Below are 12,666 nucleotides of genomic sequence, written 5' to 3' on the forward strand. Positions count from 1 at the left end.
TATTAATAGATGTCTTAGATTTAACCAAGTATTAACGCTAGATCATCTTCGGTCTCCGTTATCCGTTTTTAATGACTGTCAATGTACGATTGAACAAAAGTTAACCATTGTGAAGATTTGTTCGTTTGTTCGTTTGTTCGTTCGTTCGTTCATTTGTAGCAAGATAAATTAAATTATGGAATGTTATTGGGCGTTTCTACGTCTCGATCATCATTATCAAGAATAAAGAGCCTTGAGATGTCAAAGTTGTTTTAGCTACTTAAAAAAGAAGCTAAAAGAGTTGACTTGAAGTCCCGTAACGGTATTCATTCTTAGTAATGATGTTCGAAACACCGAAACGTTGAATAACGTTCTTCAGTTTAATTTTTCTTGTTAAATGCTTCAACTTGACAAGCACCTAATCATCCGATCTTTATTTTATCATTATTTGTGTGTAAATTCAGGTAGACACTTTTTGGCGTTGCCTGAGTTTTGGGAAATGGATCAACGACAAATTTACCCTTGACGTGCCCAGGAGTTGTCGACAGATAAAATCGTTTCCCGGTAGGTTTGTAACTGAAAAAATATTAATCATTGAATCTACGAAAGCTCTGTGTTTTTTTTTTGCCATAAACTTTATTTATATTTATCTTTTTAACACCATTGTTGTATACCTCTTGAGGGGCTCTGATACCTTATATTAAATATTATATTCTTATTGCAACGTTCAAAATGCAGATAATGGATGTTGTTCATTGCCTATGGGGAACAAGCTACCAACAGTCTCCTCCACTTTAAGAACAACCGCCTGGTAATGCAACGGATGTAGTGTGGTTTCCTCTACAGCATGTTCGGTAAGTCACAGTTATCATTTTCGGGACTCCACTGCAGCCGTTCTGTTTCTTACAAAGTGCAACATTGTACATTTTGTTACAAATAGTTATTGGGATGATTTTCTCAATGCACGTCTTCCTAGTAGAGGTTGGTGTATACCCAGGAGAGTCGGCAGTGATCCTTGGTATCATGATATGATTGCATTTGGTGTTGTTGTATTTTCCTGTAGGACCTTGTGGTTTGGCTTCAACTTTTCCTGTAGAACTAAGGATCATTGCCAAGCAAAAAGTAACTGCAAAGATGTGGATGACCTAAGTGAATCCAAAGAAAAGATGCAAAAAAAATAAATTCCTTTTTACACTGTAATTATACCCAACGAACTTACTTTGGGCTTTAAAACTATTTTTATCTGAAATAACTGATTTTGTCACTATTGCTCAAGAGATAGTAAGATAGTATGTAAGATAGTATGTAAGCAAGATGGGCATACTTTTTCATCCTTTCTTTCGGGATCTTATAAATAGATTCTCTGCAAAACGGAATTTGCGCACTTGCCAGAAAAGACAGATTCATAGTTTTACGAAAATTTTAACGATAGAACTTATTGATTTTCATACTTGAACTATGTTTTTTACTAATTCAATGATATGAGCAGGAAAGATGATATGGGGAAGACTGAATTGACAAAGTTATTTAGTCTTACCAGTTTGACAAAATTGTCCATATTGACTTCTCTTCTCCGAAGGCGTTGAAAACTCTAGACTCCTTTCCTGATTACTGACTGAAAATGTCTCAAGACCGGCAGCATTATATACTCACTGTTCACTAAAAATACGTTCTTGCACCTAAGAGAAACTCACCACAGGAGGCAGGAAAGAAGTTAGTCGTATTACCTTAAGTGTTAAACAAAAGACTGAAGTATGATAATAATTTGAATACAGGACTTCACCGTTACAACTTATTTCATCCTTACAAGCAGTTTTTAAACTGACATTTAAAAGCCAAATTTCTTTTTCTTTTCTTTTCTCCATTTTTTTATTATGAATTTTTTTTTTTCACTTAAAGCTAGATGGTTGAATTCACTAAACGGAAAAATCTTTTAGGAAAATTGAATAGTGAAATTCAATTGAAAGTTAATGTTGCATAAAATTCCTCGAACTATAAGAAATCTCAGTTTCAGCTCTGAAACAATTAGCCAACGACTTAAACAAATCAAGTATCATTGTTGCATAACGAGCAAGCTATCAGAAGGCCTTCCGTTAGGCTCCAACCTTTCACTTATTTTTATCTTAGAGCTACTTGGTAACTGAAATTCCTCTGGCTAGATAATTGGACATGATGAATGCTGCGGATTTTATTAAATTTTGTTATTTATTCCAAGTGAAAAAGTATAATGTCTTAAGCTTATAAGCTTAAACCATAACTTTTGAGAACACGAAATAGAGATTATGATTAATTTTTAGAAAAGTACTTTGTACTTTATTATTTAATGAGTGAATCATTCAGCCGGATTAACCAGAAATTTTAAGTGCATTCTTCCAGGAAAAATCGACATGCCTTGAGGAGTTCTAGACTCAGGGACTCTTTTTTTCCTAATACATGAACCCTTACAACTGAAATGAAAGGAATCTGTATCGTAACATAACAGGAAGAACGAAGAAAAATACTCGATAGTTTTTATCTTTGTTGCCCGGGGGTGCACTCGATGTAAACTCTTCCCAAAATTAATTTCTTTGTTCTGTGTTATTGTTTCGTTTTAATTTTTAAATAGATATTTTAGAACCAGCATAATTCTTTGATCAATATCTTAATACGAACGAATCTGGATAAACCTGACTTTTAATTTACAGTATCAAAGAAATTATTCATTACTGTTTTCAGATTATTTTTTGAGGTTGTTTTGAGTTTCTGAGCCTTGAAACAAATAGCCAACTACTTCAACAAAGCATGGACTGCTGGTAGAGAACGAATTTATTACCTATTTTTAAAGATATGCAATTAGAAACACTGACACAATAACATGATGACGCCATTTTACTACAACTACCAGAATCCTTCAGTTTGTCGTTTTCTTGTGCTAATTAGGGCTATTGTTTTTGAAATCTCAGGGTATCGACAAATTTACATGTAAATGTAAATAAGAAAGCAAAACTGAAATGAATTCTGGTAGTTGTAGTCAAATGTCATCATCGTAAAAGTGGCCTAATTTAAAGGGCTTTGTTTGTGCGCACTAAAGTATGCAATAAGGCGAAGTGTGTTCTCTCTTATTCGATTTGTTTGAATAAAACCTGAACCCCTGATTGGTTTGGTTTGTTGACTTGAAACATTTCAGGTAATAGCCATTACAGACAAATGTTTTTGTACGCATTGCTTGATTTAACCAGAAGATCAATTCTCCCAGATAATGATGTTCTATAGGTCCAAGAATGATTCATTTGTTGTCTGAATGATATGCCACTTCTTTAACTTATATAGAGCTATGGTATAATTTTGCTTTAGCTGCAAGATTGTATATATTGAATGTTGCAGATTTTATTCATGTTTATTGTTTTTTTATTTTTCAATGAAACAATACTGTCTTCCGCAAAGTTCGCAGCTCAATCCATGACCCTTTTACAAAAAATGAAAAAGAAAAAGAAGTGGTAGTTAGAATGTAAAAGTCACTTCGTATTTTCTACCTCGTGAATTACTTGTTAACTTGTTGTTAGAAAATAAAAAGAATTCCAATAAGCTGCTCCAGTTGTATTTAACAATCACTTGGTATAAAAGGCGTCAGACGTGAATACCGTCGCAAATGCATGGGTCAAGGGTGTGCTCCAATGACACTCCACTATTGAGCAGGGAAAATAAAGTTTGTTTACAAAGATGAAGTCTAGAATTAAACCGGGAGACAATACAAGTTCTCAGCCTGCTTTCAGGTTTTGATTCAGCAGGGTATCACGGGGTCCATGTGCCAAACTCAGCACTTTTTATGCGGAAAATGATATAATTATGTTGTTCATGTTTGAGGTTGAATAATAATAAGTCAAAGCGTCTCAGTTTAAAACCGAGACATGTATTCCCTTGTCATTTCCCTTGTCAGAGTTATGCTACACTTTCGGGTATGGTTAGTTTAGATCAATGAAAGTTTTCAAATCGAAAGTTTTTTGTAATTCATTGTTTTCATTGGTCGCTCTTTAATAACAAATGATTAAATTATAATTAACCTACCACCTCAGGTATGCTTCGACGGACACAAAGAACAAATTATCTAATAACTAAAGAATACTAAAGTACTGACAAAACTTCCGTTAAATCCTATTACGAAACCAAATCCGTTGATTGGACTTTTCTCTATATTGTTTTTCGTTTCTTTGTTATAAGCCCTGAATCTGACGTAATGAAAACTTTCTACAGGCTATCTTGTACGAATTAGGTAAATGATATTTATAAACTTGTCGAACAAAATCCCCTTACTATGAAACTATCGTGAGCATCATTATCCGTAGAATCAATATTGCGTTTAAGTGATTAAATGCAAACGAACTGAATATTAATAGAGTAAAGGTACTTTACAAAGTTTACTAATAAATTAATATACAGTGAAATTTGTCTTAAAGGATACTGAAAACAACTTCAGTTTTGTCTTATGCAAGCAAAAAATGACTAATCAAAACAAGGCTATAAAAGAAGGATCACACTCGCCAAACGTAACGAGAAGTGTTAAGCGACAGTTTCAGGGAGCCAACAATGTTCAAGTTTGCGCTGGTGGTGAGTAAACATTTTCTCGTCCAATGTTTTTTTTATGTTTATTTTCTTGAGTTTTAGATTTGGGATTGATTTTTTTTTTCTTTTCTGGTTTCGTGGTAGTGGTTATTATTAATTTCTTGCTTTATTACATTGCAATCAAATCAATTATTTTGAAAAGCTCGTCTTCAGTGACTTTAACTGATGTTGTGTTGCTTTTTATTATGATTTGATCACAACTGATATTTCAGTAGTTCTTTTTAGTGTAGTAATGTGTCGTAATCTTTTCTATAAGCTAAGAATCTCAATATATACACTTAGCGACTACAAAAAACAAGTGTATTTAAGCTATCGTTGTCCGTTCCGTTTTTCACAAGCAATTTAGCCACAGTGTACAAGGTTACCAGTGTTTTCACGCTCGGTTTATTTTTAGCGATATTAGCCTTACTTTTCGTAAAAATGGAACCCCGCATTCTCTTGGGCAAGTGCTTAAAACTCTGCTGCTTTTCTCCTGGTTAAAGTAAAAATCTTAAACAGCTATAATCTAGTTACTACGTAATGTTAAAAAGAGTTTCTCTCAAATGTTCAAGTTTGCGTTGGTTTAATCTTGTACAAGGTTACCAGTGTTTTCACGCTCGGTTTATTTTTAGCGATATTAGCCTCACTTTTCGTAAAAATGGAACCTCGCATTCTCTTGGGCAAGTGCTTAAAACTCTGCTGCTTTTCTCCTGGTTAAAGTAAAAATCTTAAAAAGATATAATCTAGTTACTACGTAGTGTTAAAAAGAGTTTCTCTCAATGTTAAATCTTAAGCTTTTCAGGGGAAACAATATTTTTAATCTCTATGAACCAGGAAATTAAACAAATTATCATGTCTCGATACAATCAGTTGCTTCAAAAGGGGAGGGACTGTATTAAAACTATCGTTTTCTTTTGTTTAACCAGACAAAATAAGGCTATTATTGGTTTCACGCTTTATTCACGATATATATTAGCCCTTACACGTCGATAATTTGCATGGAACAGTTTGCATGCCCTTTGGGGAAGTGTTTAAGAGCGGAAACCGTAGTTCTATTATGGACATTGGGATTTTGCCGTTTCCTTTAATTTCTGGTAAAAACAACAACGACAACTATGAGGCGCCATTTGTAAAGATATTAGCAAATTTCTACCTTTTTTCAATATTTCTTTATAACGGTCAGCCATCAAGAAAATTTATTTATAAACAAGTCTGAAAGATTTTATCTACAGTACAATAATAATGCGTCGGAGTTTGTCTCAATATTAAAACAACCGTGTTGCCCGTATTACCGTAGCTTTAGGCTCTTTCGCTACATAAGTATGATTAAGTTTGTTATGTCTCGGGGTCTCTATTAGGTTTCACCGTTATTAGTTTACAAAAACGTTTACTGGGTCGTTAGGCGTTCAAAATAGATAATATTAACCTTTATTGTAAAAGTTTTATGTCCTTAAATTGTCATTTTGAGATTGTTGAAATCGCTAGTAAGGGCCCTTTCTTGTTCTTTGTCTCTCGGCTGTTTGAGCGTAGTGGCCTTTTCTTTCTTTAAAAACTGTTTTGCAACAACAGAGAGTGATGTTATCTTTTAAAACAACAAATTTTTCAGAAGGGAAAGAAATTAACCTTTTAAGGTTATCCACTGTTATTGCACAGCGCATCTTTCAATGGTCTGTCACTGAACATAATAAGATGACTGCAGTGAAAAACAGCTTTTGCAGAAACATTATTAAAATGAATTCGACTAAAGAGAAACGTTAGTGAAATTTTTATGGTAGTTTTTTCTGGCCAAGATGGATGTCGATGAGTTGCAAATGTGCCTAGCGTAAGCGACACGTGTGTTTCTGATTTTCATCTCCTTGCATAGATAGTCCTTTGATAATATACTATGTAGACGTCAAACTTGTGCTGAATCCCCGCAAATGTCATTTAAGCTCCATCTTACACCCGTTGCGTCCTAATTGCGGTTATCTCGATCCAAATTCCGTAAAACTACTTTCTTCAGTGCTTTTTCGACCAACCAGATACATGCGACTTTGAAAATCGCCCCAGTACTTCCTCAAAACTTGAAAGAATTCATGTGGTAAGCACTTTCTGCAGCTCCAGTGAAAAACAAAGTACATACTTACATACATACACACTTTATTGTTACCTCCCCAAAGGGGCTTTTCAGGAACAATGATTATATTACATTATTTATAATAACTAATTACAACACTTAATCCAATACTAATTACAATGATAGCTAATTACTAATTACAATGTTTTAAACTTAACTAAGAAGTATTTACAAAATTATCTAAAAGCTGGCTCCTTAAGGAACGTTTAAAAATTTCAACAGATGGGCTTAACTTAAGAAAAGATTCCAAATTGTTACAAAGTTTAACAGTCCTTTAATAAAAGGTTCTCTGTCCGGAGGCAGTTCTGAAAAAAGGGATGTTTAGCTTTTGGCTACTCCGAGTTGTTCGTTCGCTAACTTGCTCACGGGTAATAAATTGGGATGTAAGATATTCAGGGGCTTGACCGGTCATGCATTTGAAGGCCATAATAGCTTGGCGATAGTACAGGTGGTTCTTAACAGGCAACCAAGACAGGCTTTTTAAGAGGGGTGTTACGTGATCATATTTTTTCGCACCGCTGACGATTCGGCAAGCAAAGTTTTGAACTGCAATTTTTACAGAGCTAGGAGGATGATCAATAGAATAAAGTCAAATTCTGCGCGATATCTCACGCCTCATGAAGAAAATCGCGCCAACTTGTCTAGTTTTGTTCTGTGCCCAGTTATTGCCTTACTGAGCAGTATTCGTTAGCATTGTACCGCCGTGAAAACGTGCAGGTTACGACCCCCCTTCTTACTCCATTTTATTTTAAATACGTACCTCTCACTTAGGGCAAAATTGTGGCTTAGGGGAGGAGTGGGTGGTCAGTAGACTTTTAAAAAAGTCTTTCGTCGGACCCCGGAACCTCGATTTAAATTATCCTCTTTCATTTCGGAATGGAGCTCACTGTAGATTGAAAAGCCAAAACAGTAACGGAAAATGCTACCATCCCAATGAGATTCGATTATTGTTAACAAACGTGTTGTGACTTTCAGGCCTTTCTCTTCCATTTCTGTATCGTCACATCAAGTTTACCTTGTGGTCAAGATTGGTCATCTTTAGCAGGTTGCCTTCAGATGGATGCGACACAGACATCTTCCGATGACATTCTTAAGTTTATTCGTAATGAGGGATACATGATCGTTCCACCCTCCAACCCGCCATCGAAAACGCCAATCCCAGCGCCGCTCAGGGGTAAAAGAGCTGTCGGCACAAATTCAAACGCCTATACTGGGAAGTGCTCGTATCAATTTCAAGTGAAAGATTTCATCGATACAGTACCAAGGTTTGTCAGCAATGCCACGTGTCCGGGCTGTGACGTCAGGTGCAAGCCTGTGGTGTTTACACAGCGTCTGCTTCGAAAACATTGCCAAGATTTCTGGTTATGGGAGGAGCATGACGTTCGGGTGGCCTACTATTTAGATCAGTAAATCAAGAATTACAGGCCAGACCTAAACAACCTATCTCATCAATAACTATAAGGAAAAGGTTTCCGTTGTAGTAGTACTCCATTTTTCGTTTCATTGTTTTACGTTTAAAGCTGTCTTAGTTATTAATTCGGAAGGTCATTCTGTTATCCAGCTGTGATTTGTCTTAATCTTAATTTCTAGTTCAGTTTTTTTTCCTTTTGCTTATTTACTTTTTAACCCTATTCAGACCGGAGGAGGTCCCTATTTGCTAAAAAAAATTCTTTGTTTCTTTTTTTGCTGATTGAACTATTATATAATGGTTAATTGAGCATCATTTATTCGAATTTAATAGAACTGTTAATGTTAATCCAGCCCTATTTTTGACTTATTTGAGAAAACAGAACATGAATTTAAATTGACTAAATGACAGATGCTGGGTTCAATTTTCAACAGCGGTCATTTCTCTGGTAATTTCATAACTTTTTTTTCTAGCATTCTTTTAATAGTCAGATTAAATTTTCTTTCACGATTACTTCAATTTATACGGGTTTTAAGTAGAGTAGAAAATGACATTTTATCAATTCTAAATGGTCGATCCAAGATGGCTGATATTTCCACCAGTTTTTTCTTTAATAATAAAGAATATTGAAGTTATAAATGGGAGTCGGTACCCTACTCCCACCCCCACCTCCACCCCCGGCCCTTTACAGGAAGCAAAAACAAGCCCGGTCTGTTTACGGTTGAGCGTTATAAGTATTATCATAAGAGTTGTATTATTTGAGTGTTGTATTAAACAAAAGGCAATGTTTATAAAGCATTAAAAATAAACCAGGGAAGAAAAAAAAGGTCTCTGCCTTGACTTCATCAGTAATCTCCACATTCAACTCTTTTCGAGGCTCCTGTTTCCAGTAACTGCAAAATATCTGCAAGTAATCGTTCCCTCCTTGAAAGGACATGAATTTCTACTTAAATATGGACATAGGACATAGCCACCATTTTTGGTCAGACTAAGTTAAATGTATTCGGGCTAAATCGAGTAAGTATTGTCATTGTGCGTCTTTTCCCATGGTAGGCGTGAGATTGGTACGTGGATTGGTTACCATGGTTACTGCCATGTAGTGATACTCAGGGGGGGGGGGCTGGCAACGGCCTTTGATCTTGCCGCTTTTCGGCTTTCCATGATCGCCCCAGTTAAGAAATCTGTCAATCATTCGAGAACTGTAGCGAGCATGCGCGAAACGGGCTGGGAAAAACAACAAGAAGCTCGTCTTCGCAGCGATTCGACAGTGTGAAGTGATTTTAGTCTGTTGGTCATTGCTTTCTTTCGACTTTGCCCTAACCAATTTTTTCCTTTCTTCTGGTCTTGCGGTTGTCATTACATGCGGTTTACTACGCTAAGAACGAAGAACAAGACTTGTGAACATGTTCCTCGATGTCCGACCTTTTGACTATATGTTTCTGTTTAGAAGACCCACAAGACTAAAAGAAGGGCCAGCCCTCTAAAACGTATGTAGAAGAGTTTATATTTTCAAGTGAAAGGCCCAAAATTAATTCTTCGCGGTATTAAAAAAAAGTGCGGTGGCTGTGGTCGAGTAGAAGAGTTGTCAGAGTTGTTTACGGTTTTACTACACCTTTAAGACGAGAAAAAATGATGATTGAGATTCTTAATTCTTCATCCTTGATTGTGAAGAGTTGCGTTGGATGATTGAGTGGCATGGTCAAATCTCGTAGTTCATGTATTTCTTTATGTACTAGAAGCGAAATAAATTTTGCCAAGAGATTATTCTCTCTTGATTTTGCACATGTTGAAATGTTGAAGTTTCGTTCTTCGTGTGATTTAATTTAGACTTCACCGTAGTTTCTAACAAATGAATCTTAGGCAAATGAAAGGGTAATTATTTTTTCTGTTTGGAATTCTATTTTCATGACAGCAGTTATTACGTACACTGCCTTCAGTTTGAGTTCTCATTCAAGTGTGTTTTGTTGCAAACAAAGAGGGAAAAATTATAAATTCCAAAAACTAAACTACCCCTTGGAACAAGATTATGGTTTAAAAAAGTTGGGATTAGCTAGGTTCAGAAAATAAATATTCTCAAACTCATTAATAATTCATAAAGAAAATTCAAAGGAAATTAATGTTTAATGAGTGTTTGGATATCGGATGAAAAACTGCTCATTTTTGCATCCTTAATTTCTCCTTCAAATATGATTTTGTTTGAGAAGAAATATCAAACATTCGACACAGTGTTTCATCACCAGAAGAAACACCTCGAAGTTCGTCAAAAATACTCCGCTACGCGTCGTATTTTCAACTCTCTTCTCGGTGTTTCATCTGGTGATGAAACACTGCGTCTCATGTTTGATATATTACTTCAACTTTGCATGTTTTGACAAGGACCACATCTGGCTAAATATGCTTCAGGAATATTATAAAGTCAGGAAAATGGTGACATTTATATTTTTGCCTTTCCTTTGGCCACTGTGATCAGTTTTTGCCATACAGTTGCATGTAATTTTTTACATCTTTGGACATCACTCAATCTGCCAGGTTAGTTTGTGTCTGTGCTATATATAAATGTAGTTAATGAAATCAAATCCTCTCAAATCCTCCCAGCTGGATATGAAAACACCATAGGATGCCTTGGAAAAAAATGTAAAATCATATTATTAAGATAATATATTTATTTGTAGTCAACTGAATAAAGTTGGAAACTTCTGTTGAGGCAGGCAAAAACCTTTTTCAGAGACCATAAACATTCAATAACTTTGCTGTTACAACAAGTGGTAAAAGGGTGTGAGATGTGAGATCACCTCCCTGGGCTTGCACTGAAAGAGAGTATGGGTAGTAGGACACATTGTTTATTTCCCTACCCTTTTTAAGCCAAGAGACCTTATTTTATAATTCTGATTCATTTCATTTAGCATACAGAATTAAGGTAGCTTTTAAACTTAGAAACATGGAAAAAACTTGGGGAAAAAATGGTGGTACCAAAAATGTAACTATAGACTGCTCTTCATCAACCTTCACAGCCCAAACAGACACCCTGTTCAAAACTCTAAAGGATGAAATGGTCACCACCCTAAATCAGCAGCACATACCCATCTAGGCCAAATAAAATCAATTTTACCTTGTTTGCTTTTGTTGTAAATCAAATTCATAACTTACACAAACAACTGAGGTTGTACATTTTTCAAGCTCCTTCTGACTCTCTTTATAAACTTTGCAAAACATTCAATTTTCTTTTTTCTGTTTCTTGTACTTCAGTCCTTTGACGGATTTTCTCAATGCATACCCCTCTCTGATGTACTCACTCTTATTAGCAACTGGATAAGCCTCTTAGCTTGTCCCCACACTAAACCATTATAATCATTTCAAGTAAAATTCAGAACTACAGGGTAATTTTTGTACAAACAATTTCAAGGAAATACTTGAAACCGCAGTCACCATCTAATACAAAACTACTAAATACAGTACTGTTGTTGGAAATTTATTGATTATCACTCCAATGATATTCCAGTGAAGGTTTTGAAGGTTCAGTAAAACCCTCCCAGCCTTCTGATATTAAAAATAGCTTATACAGACAGACCCAGTATATGTGAAGCAAAGTGACTGGAAAATTTACCCTGGCTTTTACTAAATTGGCCCTGTATTCTGTATTTTCGCCCAGAAATATTTGCTGTGGCTCTCGGTTTACAAACAACCTTACGAACAGCGAAGTAGAAAATTGGTTTAATGAACACTCCCATATGACTGTTGCAAGACTCATACTAATATAGTGAGCTCATAGCATATGTTTAGGATAAGGAAGAGAGTTCTTAATACCACTGTAGATGGAAAAATATAAGAGATGGGGACTAGGCTGGTTGCTCGAAAATTCACGAAGCTTATAAATAACTGAACTTGCCGAGATGCCGAATCACTCTAAGTGTAGTCACCCATGAACTGTTCACACATCACGCCTCCTGATGTCCAAAAATTCCATTAAAAATGTTCTTGAAAACCTATTCTTGATGTTTGGACACGGGAAAACTCAAAACCGAGCAAAAACTCATCGTCCCTCCATGTCTGCATTCTCCGCCATATTTGTTTTGAAGGAAAATGGTACTCAGTCTCACTCGGCCAAATTTCTTAACTGGGGCGATCATGTAAACTCGGTTCCAGACCTCGCTGCCAACCCCCCCTGGTGATACTCATGCTGATATAACTTATCCTATCAATGTGCCAACCAGAAGCTGCTCGTTTCAAATTTGAATGGCAAAAAAATGTTTGCAAACGGTGATGTCTCCCACAACACCACGAAAATGTTAAAAATCGTAAATTTAAAACATTGAATGTGTATCGAACAGTTTTTAACCAAAAAAAATACGGTTTAGAAATATTTCCTGCCGTTTATCTATCCCCAGATGTACAACGGAGTGGGAAAAAGTGTATGCCGGCCCCTAAAGCATATATGTTTACCCTTATAATAAAACTAGTTCGAATTCCTTGTTGAGTGGTTATTTAACAGTTAATGAATGAGGTTGAGTATCTTACGAAGAATCATGGAGATCGAGGAGGGTGTTATCCGTCGAGGCTGTAGGTCGGGGAGGATGACACCCTCCGA

The sequence above is a fragment of the Porites lutea genome, chromosome 5, assembly GCF_958299795.1.
Source record: "Porites lutea chromosome 5, jaPorLute2.1, whole genome shotgun sequence".
In the NCBI taxonomy this organism is placed as follows: Eukaryota; Metazoa; Cnidaria; class Anthozoa; order Scleractinia; family Poritidae; genus Porites; species Porites lutea.